This window comes from Microcaecilia unicolor, chromosome 3 (assembly GCF_901765095.1).
Source record: "Microcaecilia unicolor chromosome 3, aMicUni1.1, whole genome shotgun sequence".
NCBI lineage: Eukaryota > Metazoa > Chordata > Amphibia > Gymnophiona > Siphonopidae > Microcaecilia > Microcaecilia unicolor.
The window spans coordinates 495,068,941-495,089,161 of NC_044033.1; the positions used below are offsets into that span (position 1 = coordinate 495,068,941).

Genomic DNA, 20,221 nt, shown 5'->3' on the forward strand with positions numbered 1-20,221 from the left:
CACAGGAAAAAATAAGATTTTAAATGCTCCCAGGTTTCAACCTAATCCATGTTTAATGTGGGATATAAATGTTATAAATAAGTAAATAAATAGATAGAAACTCTGAATGTTGAGCACTGGATTCTCATAACATGATGTCTCTTTTAGTGGCCCTTTACCAAGGGTAAAAAAAAAATCTCTGCATGAATACAACAGGTACTAGGGTGTCGCTATAACCAGCCCCCCCAAATGACACACTGATTACCATTTATAACAAATTACTACTCTGCCTTTGGTAGAGAGGTGTGGTAGCCGTGTTAGTCCACTCTTAAAGGTTATCAATAGAAATCAAACAAAATAAAACACGGAAAAGAAAATAAGATGATACCTTTTTTATTGGACATAACTTAATACATTTCTTGATTAGCTTTCGAAGGTTGCCCTTCTTCGTCAGGGAAGTTATTCCATTATTATACTTCCTCTGTGTACACCCATATGCTGCATAAGCTGGCATCTTTGAAAATATAAGTGAAATTAAATAAAAACGCTACCAACAATAAAGAACGACAACGTGGATTCAGCAGCTCATAGATTTGCTGTGCTGTGAGTGTTTGGGGATGATGGCTGCGCGGTGCAGGGGAAACGGAAACAAACCTAATTGGCTTCATCTTTTTGACGTCATGCTATCCCCTGTTCTCAATCTAACCTCCTTGATTTACACACGTCACGGTGTGGAGCACCAGAATGAGGCTTGGAATACAGTCAGAGAGACTGCCGGTCCGGGATTGCGAATAGTACCCCCCCCCCCCCCCCCCCCCCCAAAACAGCACGCGTTGCAACTGCAAGGGATTTGCCCCGAAAACCTCGCAATCTGCTAGCGCCAAACGTTTCCTGCCGCTGGCCTTCAAAGCTAGCCCAATATGTAGAAAGAAACCAGTTTAACTGGCAAGATTGTCCGTACCCGCCGCTCACTCTCACCATAGCAACGGAAATTTAAAGGGCCACGCACCTTCACTATGAGTCTTAGTCTACCTCTCTCTACCCAAGGACACGGCTCCTTTAATAGGTCTCTCCGGTTCTCGGTCCCTCTGTGCCAGTTTCTGCTGCACTTTTCGCACTTGTCATTTCTTTTTAGATGCGTTTAATTATTTTTTTCCTATTTGCATTTAAAAAAGCAGTTGCTGAAGTCTGTGAGCCTATCACGGAACACTGAGCAAGAAAAAGGCTAGAGTGCAGAAGAGGGTGCACTGCAGCTGCGGGACTTTGCATCTGGAGAGGTCTTGTGGGGGCGGGAACCAAGAAGCAGCGGCAGCAGGCTGGAGACAGCAAAAGGTGAGGAGAAAAGCCAGGGGGAAAAATGGTCTAAACCCGCTGTGAAGAGCGAGCAGGGCGTTGCAACGACGCGAAGGAAAACCCGGGGAGAGAGGATGAGGAATCCTAGCCCCAGCCAAAACGAAGGCGAAACACTTCTCTCCTTAAGGTGGACCAGAAGAGCTGCACGGCCCTAGTCTGGCGCTTAAGGTGGAGCGTGCGAGCGAGCACCATCAGAAGACGAGAGACGGCAATGCCCCGAAGAGCTGCCCGGGGCAGGAGAGGAAAAGGAGTCGCGGAGCTGAAGGGCAGGATTGGAGAGGTGAGAGGGAGGGTTGCTCGCAGCAAGTCCAAGAGGAGGAGAGGACTAACGTGGTGGCTGGGACTGGTGGGCAAAAAATGGAGGAGAGCAGCTCTTGCAGCATGTCGCCTGTTGCAAGGCTGGAGAAGTCTATGGAAGGGGTAGTTGGTGGTGGTGGGGGGATTGGGAAAGGCTTCGGTGCTGCTGATACCGGGAGGCGGGTGGGTATGCATGCAGGCGATGCATAAGGAGGAATGGAGAAAAAAGTGCAGGGTAGCAGAAGTTGGGAGGGGAAAAAGAGCTGCGGTATTGCATGGGGAGGGAAGCGGTGTATCAAACAGTTGCAAATTAGTAGCATTGCCATAGTGGTGACGGTTCTAATTCAGGCCATTTTACGAGGTCCCCAGTTGCCGTCTAAGCCCAGCGTTCGTTTCCTTTTGGATTGGTAAATCGACGGCTGAAAATTAGACAATTGTGTAGTAGTATGTTTTTTGCTAGAGTAAGAACAGTAGGTTCCTCTACTTAATAGTCTTAATAAAATCTGTCCATTTCTGAAGGTAAAGGGTTCCTTTGCACTGCAACGGCTGCTCGGTTGAAATTTGTCAAAAAATCTATACAAATTAAATTAGGGTGCGGTGATATTTTTCAGCATTTTCCTGAGAGAGGTTGTCGGTACTGTGTGCACGGTGCACAGGAAGACCCCAAAACACACTTCTGTAGATTAATATAACGAAAAGAATCCTAGTTTCTAGAGCAAAATTTTAATGTAAGAATAACTGGAGGAAGAAATTCAGGTCGATTTGTGTGGCTCTTCTTTCCTTTGATAATGTTTTGTGTTGGTATATTGTGGGAGAATTATGTACATTCTCTGTTCTAAACTGGGCTTATAATATCAAATGGGGAATTTTTTTTGGGTGGGGGGTCTTTGCTCCCCTTTGGACGCTATTCCTAAATTGCCGGGATAAGAGTTTTTCTCTTTTTTTTTTTTTTTTTGCTTACTGTCAATTTGGGAAGGTGTAAACTGGTTTTATGGCCTCCCTGCAGCTGGTATTTTAAAATCTTTTTCTGAATCCCCTCTATTCTCACCTCAGCTGGTTTTTCTCTATTTGGCAAGGCTGAATGTGGCTCTTATAAAAAGACCTGTACGCTGCACAACATTATGATTGCTTTATTTAAGCAAATATTTATTTTCCCTCTTTATATCTCCCAGGTAACACTAGTATCCTCATCAGCCTCAGGGCTGAGGGACGTCTCCCGAGACATAACCCTTGAAATGATTCTGTGGCCTGCAAAAGTACCATCTGTCTTCTTTTGTGGGCTGAAGAGCGTTGATTGCACCTTGCATCTTTAGTTCACTAGACCTGTTGTCTTGAACATGTGGTGTAAGGCATCCAAGGTGAACTTTCAGCTTTGCAGTCCCCACAATTAATTTTCAAGCCCCTGCCCAGCCCCCCTTCCCCTGAGGTTTTGCTAATTAAACTTAAGCAGTCATGATCACTACAACATTATCCCTTCTAGAGCAAGCCTGGAAAAATGCATAATTAGGTAAAATAAATTTACTATTCATATATATATATATATATATATATATATATATATATATGAATGATGTGGGCAGTTTCCAAAAGTCATTTCCCTAGATAAATGGACTACTTCAGCAATCTTTTTAAGCCTAATGCATACCTAAGTACATAGCCATCCCGCAAATTTCTCAATTTGAACTTCCCCAGCTGTAAAGGACTAAAATACAAGCTGATGCATGCCACTACCTTCTCCTACACGAGCACACAGATATGGAATGCTCTACCCACAGACCTGAAATCAATTGTCGAAACAAATAACTTTCGCAAATCTCTGAAGACATACTTCTTCAACAAGGCCTACAACGAGAACCAACAGCTCCACTAATTCACCTTCCCAACCCAACTAGTTATGAAAATCCACTTCTAATATCACCCGCCTAATCACTCCCTCTTCCCTACTTAATCTCTACACACTACTAACTATCTGATATTCTGGAATGACAATGAGGCATATTTTCAAAGCACTTAGCCTTCCAAAGTTCCATAGAAACCTATGGAACTTTGGAAGGCTAAGTGCTTTGAAAATATGCCTCTATGTCATAACAAAACTATGTAAGCCACATTGAGCCTGCAAATAGGTGGGATAATGTGGGATACAAATGCAATAAATAATAATAATAATAATACTGGAACAGACTGAAGGTCCATTAACCCCACTAAACAGTGATCAATCTAGGTTACAAGTGTGTAGACTTTTCTTATAGGAACTTGGCTAAACCTTTTGCAAACCAGGTTAACTGCTTTTTACCAATTTCTCTGGCAGCAAGTATATATAGTATATATTATTGATATATTTCCCTTCCTGTAATGTAACTTGAATATCCAAAAAAGCAACAGTAGACGAATGAGAGGATCCCTCAGATTTGATTGTAGAATGACATTGGTTCAATACGAATACTTCTTGAATCCTGCTATATTATTTTTAAAATTTGCTACGGTCTTACATCAGGGCAAGTTCTTCATTGGGTTTCTTATTCAACCAGACTGGGTACCACTTGGTCGTTACATCGAATGGATCCGGTAGGCCCTTCCTTTAAGGGCATTAGATACTGAAGGATTTTGCAACATTCTTTTTCATATCAAGTATAGAACTCTCTACCAGCTTCTGTGAAAACTCAATCTTCTTATTAATTATTTTGTAGAGTCTTTAAAACATTTCTTTTTAAGAAGTATGTTCAATTGGATGCCTGAATATGATATGTTGTCTACCTATGTTGATTCAGAGTTTTTAATCAATTTTAATTGATGTACCAGGGACTTTTAGATTGTACGCTGTTTCGGACATTTATAGGGAAAAAGCAGGGTAAAAGAGTCATTTTAGATTAGATGTAGGAATGTTATGTGGATACGATCTAGACTCAAAATAGCATATCTAGCACTTCAATTTGGGGGATAGTCGTATAGCATGACTAGCATTATGGTAGTAGGTACCTTTTCCATATCCTACAGTATTATCAAAAAAAATGTTGAACATGAAGTCCTATTTGCAAGATACAACACTAAAGGTTGTAAAAATTGATCTATGTAAATACTCATACGTTCCAATAACGAATGTCTTGCTGACACACTCGGATGGCCAGGAGGTTCGTGTGTGCTGTTATGAATCTACAGTAGAATATACAGTATAGGAGTCTTTTGAAGTGGGGGATTCAAAATTTTAAATTCAGAACTAGATAAAAATCAATCTCTTTCTCACCTTAGTCAGTTTCAAAATGTTATCTTTCAAAAATCCTGTCCTTTATCTAATTTCTGATAAATGGTGTCATCCAACAAGGTACACTGTCTTGAATGAATTCCTTCAAAAAGGCGGTAAATAAATCCTAATAAATAAGGTAACTTCATCAAAATACGTGCTTTTATCCAACATCACAGTGGCTCCTCCCTTGTCAGCCCTTCTAGTCACAATTGTGTCATCTTAACTGTCACCTGGCACAAAATTCCTCACTGGATAAATTATGTTGATAAGCATACATCTTATGATCTAATTTTGCCACCTGTTTTTTAAAACTATACATTTAAATGTACATAAGATAGGATCCTGGAGGAACCCACATGTCTAAGGACACCGCGCAATTGACCGCTCTCTGTCAACATCAGGAATACTTGAAAAGTGCAAAATGAGCTGTAATTTCCTCAAAAAAATCTTCTAAATCCGCTTGATAATGAAACACTCAAAAGGTCACATGCTCACTAAAATTCTGATACTACTTCCAAACCAATTGTTAGTTAGTTATGATCATCACAATTTATAATACTGTTCCTACATTTCCTTGTTTTTACTGTATTCTTTACCATGTAAGATGCTTTCTTTTACTATGTAAGACGCACTGGACCTGCTGTATGTGGGAAAGAGTGGGGTACAAATGTAATAAATAATAATAATAATTGTTATGTTGGCAGTTTAGATATGATTGATATCTGCAGTACTGTTTTCTTCGTGTTTTCTCCTGTGCATGATTTTCTGAGGTCTAAAGGTATTCTCAGAAATTCTATACGGTGCGTTCTCACTATTCACATGTTCAAGATTTGTAGTTTTGCACATTCACGGACATGTTGGATGGACTGTACAGGTCTTTATCTGCCGTCATTTACTATGTTACTACCGTGTTTCCCCGAAAATAAGACACTGTCTTATATTAATTTTTGCCCCCAAAAATGCGCTAGGTCTTATTTTCAGGGGCTGTCTTATTTTTCGGGGAAAGATCGGGGTTGGATCAGGGTTGGCCCGCCCGTTCTCCGTCGCTCCCGGAACTAACCTTAAACACCTCCTTTCACCTTTGCAGCAGCAGGGCAGGCCACTCCTTCCTTCGGTGTCCCGCCCTCGCCTGACGTAACGTCCGCGAGGGCGGGGCACGGAAGGAAGGAGAGGTCTGCCCTGCTTGCTGCGAAGGTGAAAGGAGGTGTTTAAGGTTAGTTCCGGGAGCAGTGGAGGGTGGGGGGGGGGGGGGGGGGGGCGGCCTGGAGGCGGCCTTGTCCGGCTCTCGGCGGCCCTGCTTTCAAACAAAAATTTGCTAGGTCTTACTTTTGGGGGAGGCCTTATATCTAGCAATTCAGGAAAACCTCTACTAGGTCTTATTTTCAGGGGATGTCTTACTTTCAGGGAAACAGGGTATGTATTGATAATCCTTGGAAATCTTCCCCGGAGTCAAAACCAATGAGGTAAATTCATCACATTGTGGTATTTCTGCAACTGGGTTTGTGGATGAGGGAGTGAAATCATCCATTATTATCATGTTACCCAGTTTTGTTAAGTTTCCCTAATTTCTCCTAACATTACAACATCTGTCCATTCTGGCCAGGCAAACAGTAGTATACGCCTTTTCCCCTTTTACATATAGGATTTCTATCCATAAACATTACAAGATGACTTTTGTGTCCTGCAGTCTGTTAGATTCAAGGCCCTTTTTAACATATAGCGTTACCCCTCCACCACTTTGATCCACCTTATCACTGCAATATAATTTGTATCGTGATATGACAGTGTCCCATTGGTTATCTTCCTGCCACTAGGTCTCACTCTTTTCATTTAGTGCTATATATTCTAACCTTCCCATCTTATTTGAGCAAGCATACCCCAAAGATCCGGGCCAACCTCACTAACCTGAGGACGCTGCCGTTGCGCTCTGGCGCTGTTACTCTGGACCCATTTCTTTATCCTTACCTCTCTGCCCTACTTACTCCTTTCCATTTACTGTACCCTGTCAATTTTTTATTCAAATGTTGTAAGCCACATTGAGCCTACCAGAGGTGGGAAATTGTGGGATATAAGCACTGTAAAATAAATAATAATAACTTGCTCAGCAGTTGACAGTGATAATTTACAGTCTTTCACATTTATGCTCTTTATTTAAAGGCACCTAGTGTACTGTGTTCTTTATTGCAACCTCAATATCAGGATGCCCTAACTTTCCTGTTTTGGTGATATGTTTGAAAAATACCTTGTTCCGAACTATGCAGAGGTTTCCTTTAACTACTAGCTGTGCTCTACAGCGATGCTAAGGTAAACTCGAAAATAGTAATTTTTAAAATTTTAGCCTATACAATAAAACAATTTATATAAGTGTAATGGAGACTTTAAATGCTAAAACTATTCCCCAAACCGCCTTTGCTAATTAAGCAGAATAACTTAAAATAATGACACTGAAAATACCTATTTAATGCTGCATTTAAACTTGGGGAAAAAGTAGACTTAATTTTCCTCTAGGTAAAATACTCACCTGTGAAGTTTTCTTCCTCTCTGGAAGTCCTTTCGCCGCACTTCTTCACCTACATTTTTACATATGTTCCACACACAGGAGCATCCCAAGCCGCAAATGCACCCTGGATGACATCTCCCAGCACAATCCTGCCCCACCCCTTGCATCATGTTGGCAAGGGAAGCCAATGGATGGGGTGCAAGTTTGATGCCCCAGCTTCCATTGCTCTCTGTGTGGCTGCATTAGTTGTACATAGCTAGCTTTGACCCTGGCAGCACACCCACCTATGCATAACAAGCAATATGAAGATGGGAGAGGCTCATGTAGCCAAAAGAAAAGCTAAGGAAGCAGTGAAAGCCCCATCAGAGGCTGGAAGGACTCAAAAGAGCTTGGTCAGATGAAGGAAGAGGAGATGCATGGGTTGAACCATGCAGGGCCCTACTATCTGTGTCCTACATGTTCCACACTCTTGGGCTTATGCTGTATTTAGGAAGGAGACGGGTATGTACGACTAGTCATGCTCAGAAAGGAGCTCCTGCACATTTAAGAAACACCACTGTTGTCCCTTGTTGTTAACATGATACCAATAGTAACTTCTTAGCATGGTACACTTGGAATATTGTACTTAAATGTAATGCTCCTTGAGATACTACTGAAAAAAGGCATGAGCTAAATCCAAATACTGGGCTATTTGAAAATTTCCCACCCTTCCTGTAGGTAAAAGTATGTGCTGCTGGTTCTTGGATTTGTGTAACTGTAAGACCCTGTGATTTTTGCTTTGACTGCAGTTGATTTGAATGCTCACTAGAAATTGCCATCCTTGCCAACTTGCTAGCCTACTTAGTGGTTAAATTGGCCTTGCTTGTAGCACTGGACGAGCCTCAGCAGCAAGAAAAAGGGCCATGGATGAGCCCATTTGGGCTTGGTGGCTGTGCTGTACTGTAACATTTGGGGGGATCAGACTTTGACACCTAAGCACAAAATTTGCTCCTTAGAGGGAATTTTAACCATTATGCACTGGTGACTTATATTGTTTAGGTTTAGCCTTTGAGAGCTGGTACAGACTCCTGAGTTAGAGTATCTTTAGATTTTGGAAGGAAGTACCTGTGTTTTGAAAACTGCCCCCCCCCAATAAAATTCCTCTGTCTTCCCCTTAACTGCTTTGTAATCGTCAATACTATGACTTGCTCCAGAGTATAGGTAATAGAATAATTTTGTATTTCTAGACAAGTATTCTAATTTTAACTTAAGATGGTTTACAACTTCCCATTAAAACATTGTTAGAAAAGGATTGAATTCCTTTAGAAAAAAATGTAAACACCTGACTCTTTAATAAAATTGATTAGGGTGTGGCAGCTGGGTCTGAGAGTGAAACAGTTTTAAAGATTTCTTGCGTGGAGCCACGTAATTTTCTAGATTGTGGGCTGCATGCATTTGAGGTGTTTGTCCCATTATCCTGCTTATAATTGAAAGAGAAAAACGCCTATATTGCGACCCAAATCGGGAGATGGGTGTCTTTCTCCTGTGGACGCCCAAATCGGTATAATCGAAAGCCGATTTAGGGCGTTTCCAACTGCAATCCGTCACGGAAACGGGTAAAGTTGACGGGGGCGTGTCGGAGGCATGGTGAAGGCAGAACTGGGGCGTGGTTATCGGCCGAGGAGAGATGGGCGTCTTTAGCTGATAATCGAAAAAAAGGCGTCTTTACCGCGATTTTGGGTCACTTTTTTTGAACCCTTTTTTTTCACGAACAAGTCCCAAAAAAGTGTCCCAACAGCCCAGATAACCACTGGAGGGAATCGGGGATGACGTCCCCGGACTCCCCCAGTGGTCACTAACCCCCTCCCACCAAAAAAACCCCACTTTAATAACTTTTTTTTCCAGCCTCTATGCCAGCCTCAAATGCCATCCACCTCCATGACAGCAGAATGTGTTCTATCCTGTGACAGCCTTTCCCTGGTTCTGATGTGGCTCTCGGGTGAGTGTGACAACTTTTCTGTTATGCGCACTGCAGAGTCACATCAGCAATGCATTGTGGTGGGTGTAGGGTATTGGGCTCCATGATTCCACTAGCTTGTGGCAAATGCTCACGATGTTGGTAGTTGGTAGCTCTACTCCCATGGTGCTTTCCCCCCTGCTTACTGGGTCAGAGTGTGCCCTGTTTTGTTTCCGGTAGTCCGTGAGGTAGTGGCCATTTTTGTAAGCCAGTTTTAGATCCCTTTCACATGTTAGCCACGTTACAGAACTTAGTTCTTACCTTGAATGTGGCTGAAAGAGGGCACTGTACACCATTCTGCCAGCTCTGACCTACTTCTAATCTCAGTACCAGGGAGACTCGTTGCCAGTGGGGCACAACCTCTGATCTGCAGTTAACTGTGAGTAAGCTTGCTTATTCCAATAAAGGACGTTTTCGGAGAGATTAGTCTTCAGGTGTCAACTGGTGTGCCAATGTTATACAGCAGCAACAAGTCCTAGAGGCCTGCGTGTATGCAGGTCCCTGGAGCACTTTTAGTGGGTACTGCAGTGCACTTCAGCCAGGTGGACCCAGGCCCATCCCCCCCTACCTGTAACACGTGTGCTGGTAAATGGGAGGTCTCCAAAACCCACTGTACCCACATGTAGGTGCCCCCTTCACCCCTAAGGGCTATGGTAGTGTTGTACATTTGTGGGTAGTGGGTTTTGGGGGAGGGGGGTTGGGTGCTCAGCACCCGTGGTAAGGGAGCTATGCATGTGGGAGCGTTGTCTGAAGTCCACCACACTGACCTCTAGGGTGCCCAGTTGGTGTCCTGGCATGTCAGGGGGGCGAGTGTACTACGAATCGTGGCCCCTCCCACGGCCAAATGGCTCCGATTAGGACGTTTTTGAGCTGTGCGTTTTTAGTTTCCATTATCGCTAAAAAAAACAAACACCCATCTGAAAAATGTCCATTTTTTCGAAAATACGGTCTGTCCCGCCTCTTCACGTACCCGTTTTCGGACATAGACGCCCATGGAGATAGGCGTTCACGTTCGATTATGCCCCTCCACGTCTGCTGCTTCTACATGTATATTATTGCTAAAAGAGGGTTGATCTTTAATAGCTTAGGCTGTTTTGTTAGGTGGCTTTACATCTCCTTGGTCTGCAGCAATATGTAAATCTTTTTATAAATCTTAAATTTCAGCTATTAAGTCCCTTCCTCAAAGCGCTTGCATTGTACTTGGGACAATAGGAGATAAATTTACTAGAGGCTACAGGATATGATTAGGGCTGCATTTTGATTACTCCTTTATTAAAATTGTAATCACGTGATTAAAGGTGTGGTAATATTTTTCCCACTGCAGCTACATAAGTACATAAGTACATAAGTAGTGCCATACTGGGAAAGACCAAAGGTCCATCTAGCCCAGCATCCTGTCACCGACAGTGGCCAATCCAGGTCAAGGGCACCTGGCACGCTCCCCAAACGTAAAAACATTCCAGACAAGTTGTACCTAAAAATGAGGAATTTTTCCAGTCCATTTAATAGCGGTCTATGGACTTGTCCTTTAGGAATCTATCTAACCCCTTTTTAAACTCCGTCAAGCTAACCGCCCGTACCACGTTCTCCGGCAATGAATTCCAGAGTCTAATTACACGTTGGGTGAAGAAAAATTTTCTCCGATTCGTTTTAAATTTACCACACTGTAGCTTCAACTCATGCCCTCTAGTCCTAGTATTTTTGGATAGCGTGAACAGTCGCTTCACATCCACCCGATCCATTCCACTCATTATTTTATACACTTCTATCATATCTCCCCTCAGCCGTCTCTTCTCCAAGCTGAAAAGCCCTAGCCTTCTCAGCCTCTCTTCATAGGAAAGTCGTCCCATCCCCACTATCATTTTCGTCGCCCTTCGCTGTACCTTTTCCAATTCTACTATATCTTTTTTGAGATACGGAGACCAGTACTGAACACAATACTCCAGGTGCGGTCGCACCATGGAGCGATACAACGGCATTATAACATCCGCACACCTGGACTCCATACCCTTCTTAATAACACCCAACATTCTATTCGCTGCTTGTGACTCTGGGATATGGAGGGTTAACTGACTTCCCAGAACCACAAGGAGCTGCAATGTGTGTGGGGAATAGCATATCTTTTAATTGTGATGACAATTTTAATCGAAATGTAGCCCTCAATAAATTAAACAATAAGAAGTAACAAAAAGATAAGAAATACAAAATACAAATTGAAAAATGACAAATTAAAGAGTGTAAAACAGCCTGCAGAGTAGCTGTAAATAGCATTACAGTTTTCACAGCCTACTGGAAAAGGAAGCCTAGTTCTAACATTTTCCTGCTTGTTTAGCAATAGGAGCCCTTTCACTAAGCTTTGCTAAAAGGGTCCACTTTAGTGTGGCTGTAAAATGTCTGTATTTCCATTTTTTTTCTGTTAATGACCAGACGCTAATTTCCAAATTAGCGCGTGGCAATTAGCACATGAGCCCTTACTGATGCCTGTTTAGTAGGCTGAAGAGGCTTACGCACTAACCATGTGCTAATTGGTTACATGCAGCATTGTAGCTGCGCTAAGTGATTAGAGCTGGGTATGCCTACTCTTCATCCCTTCAAACACACCCCCCGTTCTAAAAAAGTATTTTTTTTACTGTTGGGGAAGCGTGTACAGATGCCTGGATTATCTCAGGGCGCCTGAGTGCACCTTGTGGTAGTTCATTTTGGTGTGTGGGAAACAGGGGCGTATCTGCATGGGGCCACAGGGGCCTGGGCCCCCGCAGATTTCGCCCTGGCCCCCCTCCTGCTGCCAGCCCTCCCCCGCTGCCGTTTCTTACTTTTGCGTCCGCTTCCTCCTGCGCCTTTAAAAATATTTCTTCAGCTGGCGGGGGACCCCAACCCCCGCCAGCCAACCCGAGGTGACAACTTGCAAGTTCTTCCTCCGCCATGGTGGCCAACATGCTGGAGTTGAAAGCGTGTGAATCCAGTTCGGAGTCTGACGAACGTGCTGCGACGTCAGACTCCGAACTGGATTCAGCCGCTCAACTCCAGCATGGCCATGGATGTTTCTTTCCATTCGAAAATCCCTGTTGGACGTCCTACTTTTCGGCTGTCCCCAGTCCCTCCCAAAATACACTCACAACATATCCCCTTGCTATTTGGATGAACTGCATGTGAAACTTCCAAATTCTGACTTTCCCCAAATCAGGATTTGGATGTTTTTGGCAAATGGCCATTTTTAAAGGCATTTTAAAAGTCCATCTGCTTTGAAGATGAGCTCCAAAATAATTGCTCTGCAGTATTTATCAGATAGGTTGCTGAGGAAATTCATAAGGCCTACGCCTCTTCCCAAGTCAGTTGTTGTCTTCTCCATCCTTATCAGATTTTACCTCTTGAAACTAAGGGGTTTTGTTAGCATAAGTTCTGATTTTGGAATATGATGTCGGGTGATCATTGTTTCACTGATTATTATGTAGGTTTCTTTCCAACAGTATAAAGCCTGGTTGTCTTCCAGAGCTTTTTACAATAGTTAGTTTTTTGTTTGAAGGTGTTTTGTGTGTCTTTGTATTTGCTTTAATTGATTTTATATGTTTTTTGTTATGAAATGTTTTTTAACCGATTTTTGTAGTATGTTTAGTACCTTGGAACTTTAGGTGATTCGGGTCAATATAAGATATAAATAATGGGTATTTGGGAATTGTGTTTCTCTTATTTGTCTACCTTATTTAGTGGTGCTTTGTGACATAAAGGACCATTTATACATCTGAGACTTCTGGGGCCCTGTTTACTAAGCCGTGCTGTAGGCACGCAAACTTTGTAGCATGTGCTAACGATAGAGACACCCATTATATTCCTTAGTAAACATGGCCCCTAATTGTTTTTTCTCTTCCACGTTTTCCATTGTAATAACTGTATTCCCGGTAGCAAACCTTCAGGGGGTGGTAGGCTCCCTTCAGCAGTCCACCAACAGAGTCTTTCCAGACAACACAGCTTTTAGTTCCAAGCAGTTTATTTCCCCTCCTCCACAAATCTCAGTTCAAGGGGTTTAAAGTCCCATTCAGTTTCAAAACAAAGCAACAAGAAAAAAAACTTCCCTTTAAATCCAAGTTCGCCCCCAGTTCAACAGCCTGGGTTTCAGTTTTAAAAGTCTTTCCGCTTGGGTGGTTGCAGAATGGCAGTATACCGCCCACAACACAGCTAATTGACTCCTGTGACCACCCACTGCCGTCAGTCCCTGCAACTCTGCCCCAAAGTACAATTACAGTCCATGTCAACCGGTTCCTCCAAACCTGGTGTGCTGGGCCCTCCAGACTCTCCTTCCTCCAAACACTCCATTAACTCTGCTTCTCTGCTAGGCTGTTGGTTGGAGACCTCCTCCCCCTCCCAGGTGGAAGGAATCTTGTACTGATTTCTAACCCAAGGGAATTGAGCTTTGTCATCATGGCTCCCCCCTTCTGGCCCTCGTCTGCCATAGCAGTTGCTCTTTCCAGTCCTTTTCCCCCTCCCTTCCACGGGGTGTCCCCACCGGGTTTTGGGACCTACCCCCCCTCCCCCCCGATCCCTTCTCTCAGGGCCTTGTGGGGAATGTAGTCTGGCCCCTTACCTCCTCCTGACCTGCTTAGACCCTCCAACCTCCTTACACCATGTACTTGTATGTTCTACATGGCTCTCTTTTTATTTCTCTTTAGCACTGCAACCATGATTTGATTTTTTTTTTTTTTTTTGATCAAGAGCTCAATGTCAAATATTACAATATGTTGAAATCTTCTGCTTATTGTGTGGCAGCAGCCAAAAAAATCAAATGGAACATTAAGAGTTATTAGTAAATGAATGGGGAATATCATAATGCCTCTTGTTTCCCTCCATGGTGAAATCGCACCTTGAGTATCTTGTGCAGTTCTGGTTACTGCATTTTAAAAAGATGTAGCAGAACCAGAAAAGGTACAATGAAGGGTGACCGAAAAGAATAAGGGGATAAAACGACTCTCATTTGAGGAAAGGCTAAAGAGGTTAGGGCTGCTTAGCTTGGAAAAGAGATGACTGAGGGGGGATATGATAGAGGTCTGTGAAATCCTGAGTGGAGGGAATAGGTAAATGCAAGTCTTTATTTTGTTTATTTACAACACTTTTCTACCGCAATATCTACCATTCTATGCGGTGTACAAACTAACATACAATTTGTCATAAAAACACATAAACATAAGCACCGCCATACTGGGAAAGACCAAGGGTCCATGAAGCCCAGCATCCTATCTCCGACAGCGGCCAATCCAGGCTTCAAAAACCCGGCAACTCCCCCTCCCTTCCCCCAAATTAATATTGTTCAGTGGACTTTTCCCTCAGGAATCTGTCCAAACCCCTTTAAAATTCCTTAAGGCCAGTTGCTGTCACTACATTCTCCGGCAACGAGTTCCAGAGTCTAACTACACGCTGAGTAAAGAAAAACTTTCTCCTATTTGTTTTAAAGCTACCATATTCTAGCTTCATCTTGTGTCCCCTGGTTTTGTTGTTGTTTGAAAGTGTAAATAATCGCTTCACATCTGTCCACTCTACTCCGCTCATTATCTTGTAGACTTGTTGTCACCCCTCAGCCACCTTTTCTCCAAGCTGAAGAGCCCTAACCTTCTCAGCCTTTCCTCATAGGGAATTCGTTCCATTCCCTTTATCATTTTTGTTGCCCTTCTCTGCACCTTTTCTAATTCCTTTATATCTTTTTTTGAGATGTGGCGACCAGAATTGGACACAATAGTCATCATAGACAAAACATTGTCTCCTTGTTAATTCTTCCAATTTAAATGTAGCTTGATACTGTTACTCACCCCAGTTCTGGTTTCAGTTGGAATTAAAAGCACACTGAAAAAGATGTTTGTCTCAGTTTAAAAATAATGTTAAAATCTGATCATTTTCAAGGAGGCTGGAAGTTTGTCCAGAATGTAGGTCCCATGATATAAAAGAATGGCATTCCTGTGTTGTTCATTATGGACTTTTCGAAACGATGGCATATCAAACAGGTTGGAATCAGCAGATCAAAGAGATCTCGATGGCTGATACAAATGAAGGCCTACTCAAATAATAGGTGACGCAGATTCAGTTACAACCTTACTATTCATCTAACTTTTGCTATCTTGGACGTCGTCTCTGGAATGCTCTACCCAAACATATCCGATCAACAAGTGAATACCTTCCTTTCAGGAAATTATTGAAAACCCACTTATTTAAACAAGTTTATTCAACTCAATAGTTCTCTACTTTAAACATTCACTCACTTAATAGTCAATTACCTTTGACATTCCCTTTATCCTTTACCATCTGATTTCTTCCATACCATTTCCCTACTTTTCCCTTTCTTCTTCCCTGTACCCTTTCCTACTCCCCTCCCTCCTTCCCTTTTCCCTGCTTCTCTCCCCTCTTCTTCCCTGCCTCACTATCTCTCCACTCCTTATTACCTACCTTAGTCTAATTATGTTTTATTTTTATATAATACTTTAAATCATTGTTAACTTCATGATTTTATTAACTTCATAATTTTGTGATTTTGTTAACTTAATGATTTTGTGATTTGTTACTATGTAAGCCACATAGAGCTTGCGATGAGTGGGAATTGTGCGGGATACAAATGTAATAAATAAATAACAGTTTATATTGGATACAGTACTCTGTTGGGACCCAGTGCAATTTCATCAGTGCTGGAGAGAGATGGTCAAAACAACTTAAACCAAACATAATCTGAGCTGTGGCATTCTGTGTCACTTGTTTACTCTTTCAAAAATTAAAGACTAGGGCACATTCTCTGTGAGGTTACCTAGTAGCTTATTTAAAACAAATGGGAGAAAATATATTTTCATTCAACATACATTTAAGCTCTGAAACTCATTGCCACAGCAAGTAGTAAAACAGTTAATGTAGCTGGGTTTAAAAAAAGTTGTGGACAAATTCTTGGAAGAAAAGTCCTTAAACTGTTATTAAGGTAGACCCCGGGGAAAACCACTGCTTATCCCTGGGATTAAGTAGCATGGAATCCTGCTGCTATTTGGGACTGTTCGTTCTGATTGATTTGAGCCGGCCGCAATTATTGCGACTTTCAGCAGTCCCCGGAAGCAGGTCCTTTGACCGAAACGCTGTTTTCACCAAGATACCAGCGTCGGGCAGTTGCAACAGTTTTGATTCAGCGCTGAAGCTGCATATGCAGGGATAAGTAGTCGCCATTTTTTTGTCTTTTCTTGGTTGGTGGGTTGAAAAGTTTGACACCACTTTATATTTAGTAAAGGTTTATACCCATTTTTTCTTTTTTTTTCAATATTTTAAGGTCTAACGGACTAAATAAAGAAATGAATAAAGATTGTAACATATAAAGAGGTTTTGGTTCTGGATAGGCAAATGGTTAATGTCATTTAGGAGGCTCGGGGGGTCTGAAATAGCTAAGTGCTATAAGAGACCTGATAGCCTGTTAAATGATTTATTTCTGATGCCTCCAGTTCCTCTTCTCCTCTTTCTCCTTTCACATCACTTTTCTTCTTGCTCCTGTTTTTAATACGTCATGACTCACTGAGGAACATTGGTTTTTGCACATTTGATTGATGACTATTTGGGACTCTGCCAAGTGCTTGTGACCTGAACTGGCCACTGTTAGAAACAGGATACTGGGCTAGATGGACCCCATGTCTGACCCAATACACTCTTTATGTTCTTATAATTTATGGTTTATTGTACTTGATATACTGTCCCTGGAATACATGACAGGGTGGTTTACAAAAAACAGCAACAAAAAATGTTAAAATCAGAAGGCCACTCAGTAAGAGGAAAGAAAAAAAAAAGATCAAATAGATAAAGGCAGGGGCGTATCTGCGTGGGGCCATGGGGGCCTGGGCCCCCGCAGATTTAGCCCTGGACCCCCCTACCGCCAACAACCCTCCCCCCGCCATCGCCTGGGCTACCTTTGCTGGTGGGGGACCCCAACCCCCGCCAGCCGAGGTCCGCTTCCTCCTCCTGCTGCTGCTTTTAAAAATATTCCTTCAGCTGGCGGGGGACCCCAACCCCCGCCAGCCGAGCCGAGGTCTTTTGTTCTTCTTCGCCCTCCGTGTCCGTGCTGTTCAAAGGAGCTGCTGAATCCAGTTTCAGAGTCTGACGTCACTGCACGTTGTACATGCAGGACGTCCTGCACGTACAACGTGCAGCGACGTCAGACTCCGAACTGGATTCAGCAGCTCCTTTGAACAGCATGGTCGGACACGGAGGACGAAGAAGAACTAGGAAATCAGACTGCAACATTTGCATTTCAACGTAGAAGGACGGGAGGGGGTGGAGCGGAGAAAGAAAGAGCTGAAATTTTTTTTTTTGCTTTCGCGTTGCACAAAGTTTAGACTACTTCGGTGAAAAGCCAAGCTACAAAAAGAAAAGGGAGGCTCCGAACCAGTTTACTCGGGGGCGTATCTAAAGTTCGGCGGTGGGGGGAAGGGCTATAATGTGCCCCCTCACTCTGGCTCTGGCCCCCCCTACCACCGAACTTCAGATACGCCCCTGGATAAAGGTTTAAATAAAACCAGATTATACACACTTAGATATAGACAATGATTCAATAGCTATAGACCTTGCTGCCCCTCCCCAGCCCTGGGCCCTGACTCTTCTCCTCCTCCTTATTTGTTACTATTTTTATCCAGTGTGGCAGATTTTTGTTTTCCCTCTGAGATAATTCTTAACTCCTATTTTTCTACATCTCCTATAGGAAAACTGGTCTTATAAAATCATGATTGTCGTCTTCCCTGCTGTCTGCAACATAGAAATGCCAACTGATAACTTTTGGACCATTGTTTTTGTAGTGCCACCAGGGGTAGTGCTCTACAGACAGAAATTATACTGTTTTTGCTTCTTGAAGCTTGCAGTCTGAGATAGATGGGCATTTTCAAAAGGACATCCAAAGGGCATCCTGCTCGTTGTTTAAAACATACATCTGACAGCCATTTTGGTACAGGAAATTCATTGGGGTTTCCTTTTTTAAAAATGTGTGAGAATGTCCAAAATAAACAGCCATGTTACAAATTGAAATATCCAAATTATAAGTGCCAAAAAACCAGAGACAGTAAACCAGGGCAACCAGGTTCATATCCCATTACAATTCTTTTATTTGAAATGCTGAACCTTCCAGGAACAGTTAAATACCTACAGTACCTGACTGTACATTAGCCTTCAGGCTTGCAGGTGTCATAAATATTTAGGTACAGTAAGTATATGTCTGTTTCTGGAGGGCTCACAATTTAAAAGAAAAAAAAAAAGATCTGAAGTGAGAATTGAACCTGGGTCCACTGGTTTACAGTCTACTGCATTGACTACTAGGCTACTTCTCAGACTTGCTTTCTACTTTGTTCAGAATACCCATAATACCTGATGCTGTCATAGAGCTTGGTATTCCTTTTGGTCCCCTTCCCTCTCCTTTCAGGGGAGAGGGAAGGGGACAGCAACCAATGGGGGATTCATAAGGGGTCATTCCTTAATCCCCTCTAGTAGTCAGCTGCTCAATTAGAGCATCTTTTTGCACTTTGGAATTGACTTCAACGGATTTAAATAAAATTGTCGTCCTCTTTAGATTTGGACATTTTCCTTCTCATTCGATTATTACTGTTGGAAGTTCTAATTTTGGGCCCTCCCTAGTCTTGCCCCAAATACGCCCTCTTTCCATTTTGCCAGAATCGCAATTTGGATGTTTTGGGCAGATGCAAATTTTTTGGACATTTTGAGACATCTATGTGCTTTGAAAATAAACCACATAGAGTCTTAATGGGGCCAGTTCAAAAAGTGAGGCCTATGCGGATCTAGAAAAAGTTAGTTAATGTTTTATTTGAAAAAATGTAAGTAATTGTTTTGATTTCTTGACAAATGCTAGTGTAGCATGTTCAAGTAGAAGTCTTTGAGGCCTTTTTGATAAGAGAAGTAAAAGGAGGTCTGAAACGGAGCAGTATTTTTCATAGATGCCATCTTTTGGAAAAGTAAATCATACGGGGTCCTTTTTTGCTAAGGTGCGCCGAAAAATGCCTTGTGCTGGTGTAGACATGTGTATTGGATGCGCGCAGGTCCATTTTGCAGCATACCTGCAAAAAAGGCCTTTATTTGTTTTGACTGAAAATGGACGTGCAGCAAAATAAAAATTGGTGCGCGTCCATTTTGGGCCTGAGACCTTACCGCTACCCATTGAACTAGCGGTAAAGACTCGTGTGTTAACCAGGCTATAATGTTCTACACACGTACAATGCCGATTACCGCCCAGTTAGCGCTGCGTGTCGTAAATTTTCTGGCGCGCCTAGTGGATGTGCATTAAAAATGAAATTACCACCCGGGCCACGCAGTAGCCGGGTGGTAGTTCAAAATTGACACGTGTATGCGCCTATCCTGCTTATTTTCGAAGGAGAAGGGCGGCCATCTTCCGACACGAATCGGGAGATGGCCGCCCTTCTCTCAGGTGCGGCCAAATCGGCATAATGGAAAGCCGATTTTGGCTGCCCTCAACTGCAGTCCGTCGCAGGTGCGGCAAAAGTTTAAGGGGGTGTGTTGGAGGCGTAGCGAAGGCGGGATGGGGCGTGCTTAACACATGGCCGCCCTCAGCTGATAATGGAAAAAAGAAGGGCGGCCCTGATGAGCATTTGGCCAACTTTACCTGGTCTATTTATTTTCAGGACCAAGCTTCAAAAAAGTGTCCAAACTGACCAGATGACCACCGGAGGGAATCGGGGATGACCTCCCTGTACTCCCCCAGTGGTCACCAACCCCCTCCCACCAAAAAAAAAAAAAATAAATTATAACATTTTTTTGCCAGCCTCTATGCCAGCCTCAAATGTCATACCCGGCTCCATGACAGTAATATGCAGGTCCCTGGAGCAGTTTTAATGGG

General features: G+C 42.9%; 1 protein-coding gene across 1 annotated transcript in view; it reads left to right on the forward strand.

Moving 5' to 3' along the window:
* The first annotated feature begins 1,226 nt into the window (after positions 1–1,226).
* Positions 1,227–20,221, forward strand: part of GPR63 (G protein-coupled receptor 63) — an 88,935-nt gene continuing 69,940 nt past the window's right edge. The window contains exon 1 of the mRNA XM_030195638.1: positions 1,227–1,612. The gene's annotated coding sequence lies outside the window, so the exon portion shown is untranslated. The remainder of the gene's footprint in view (positions 1,613–20,221) is intronic.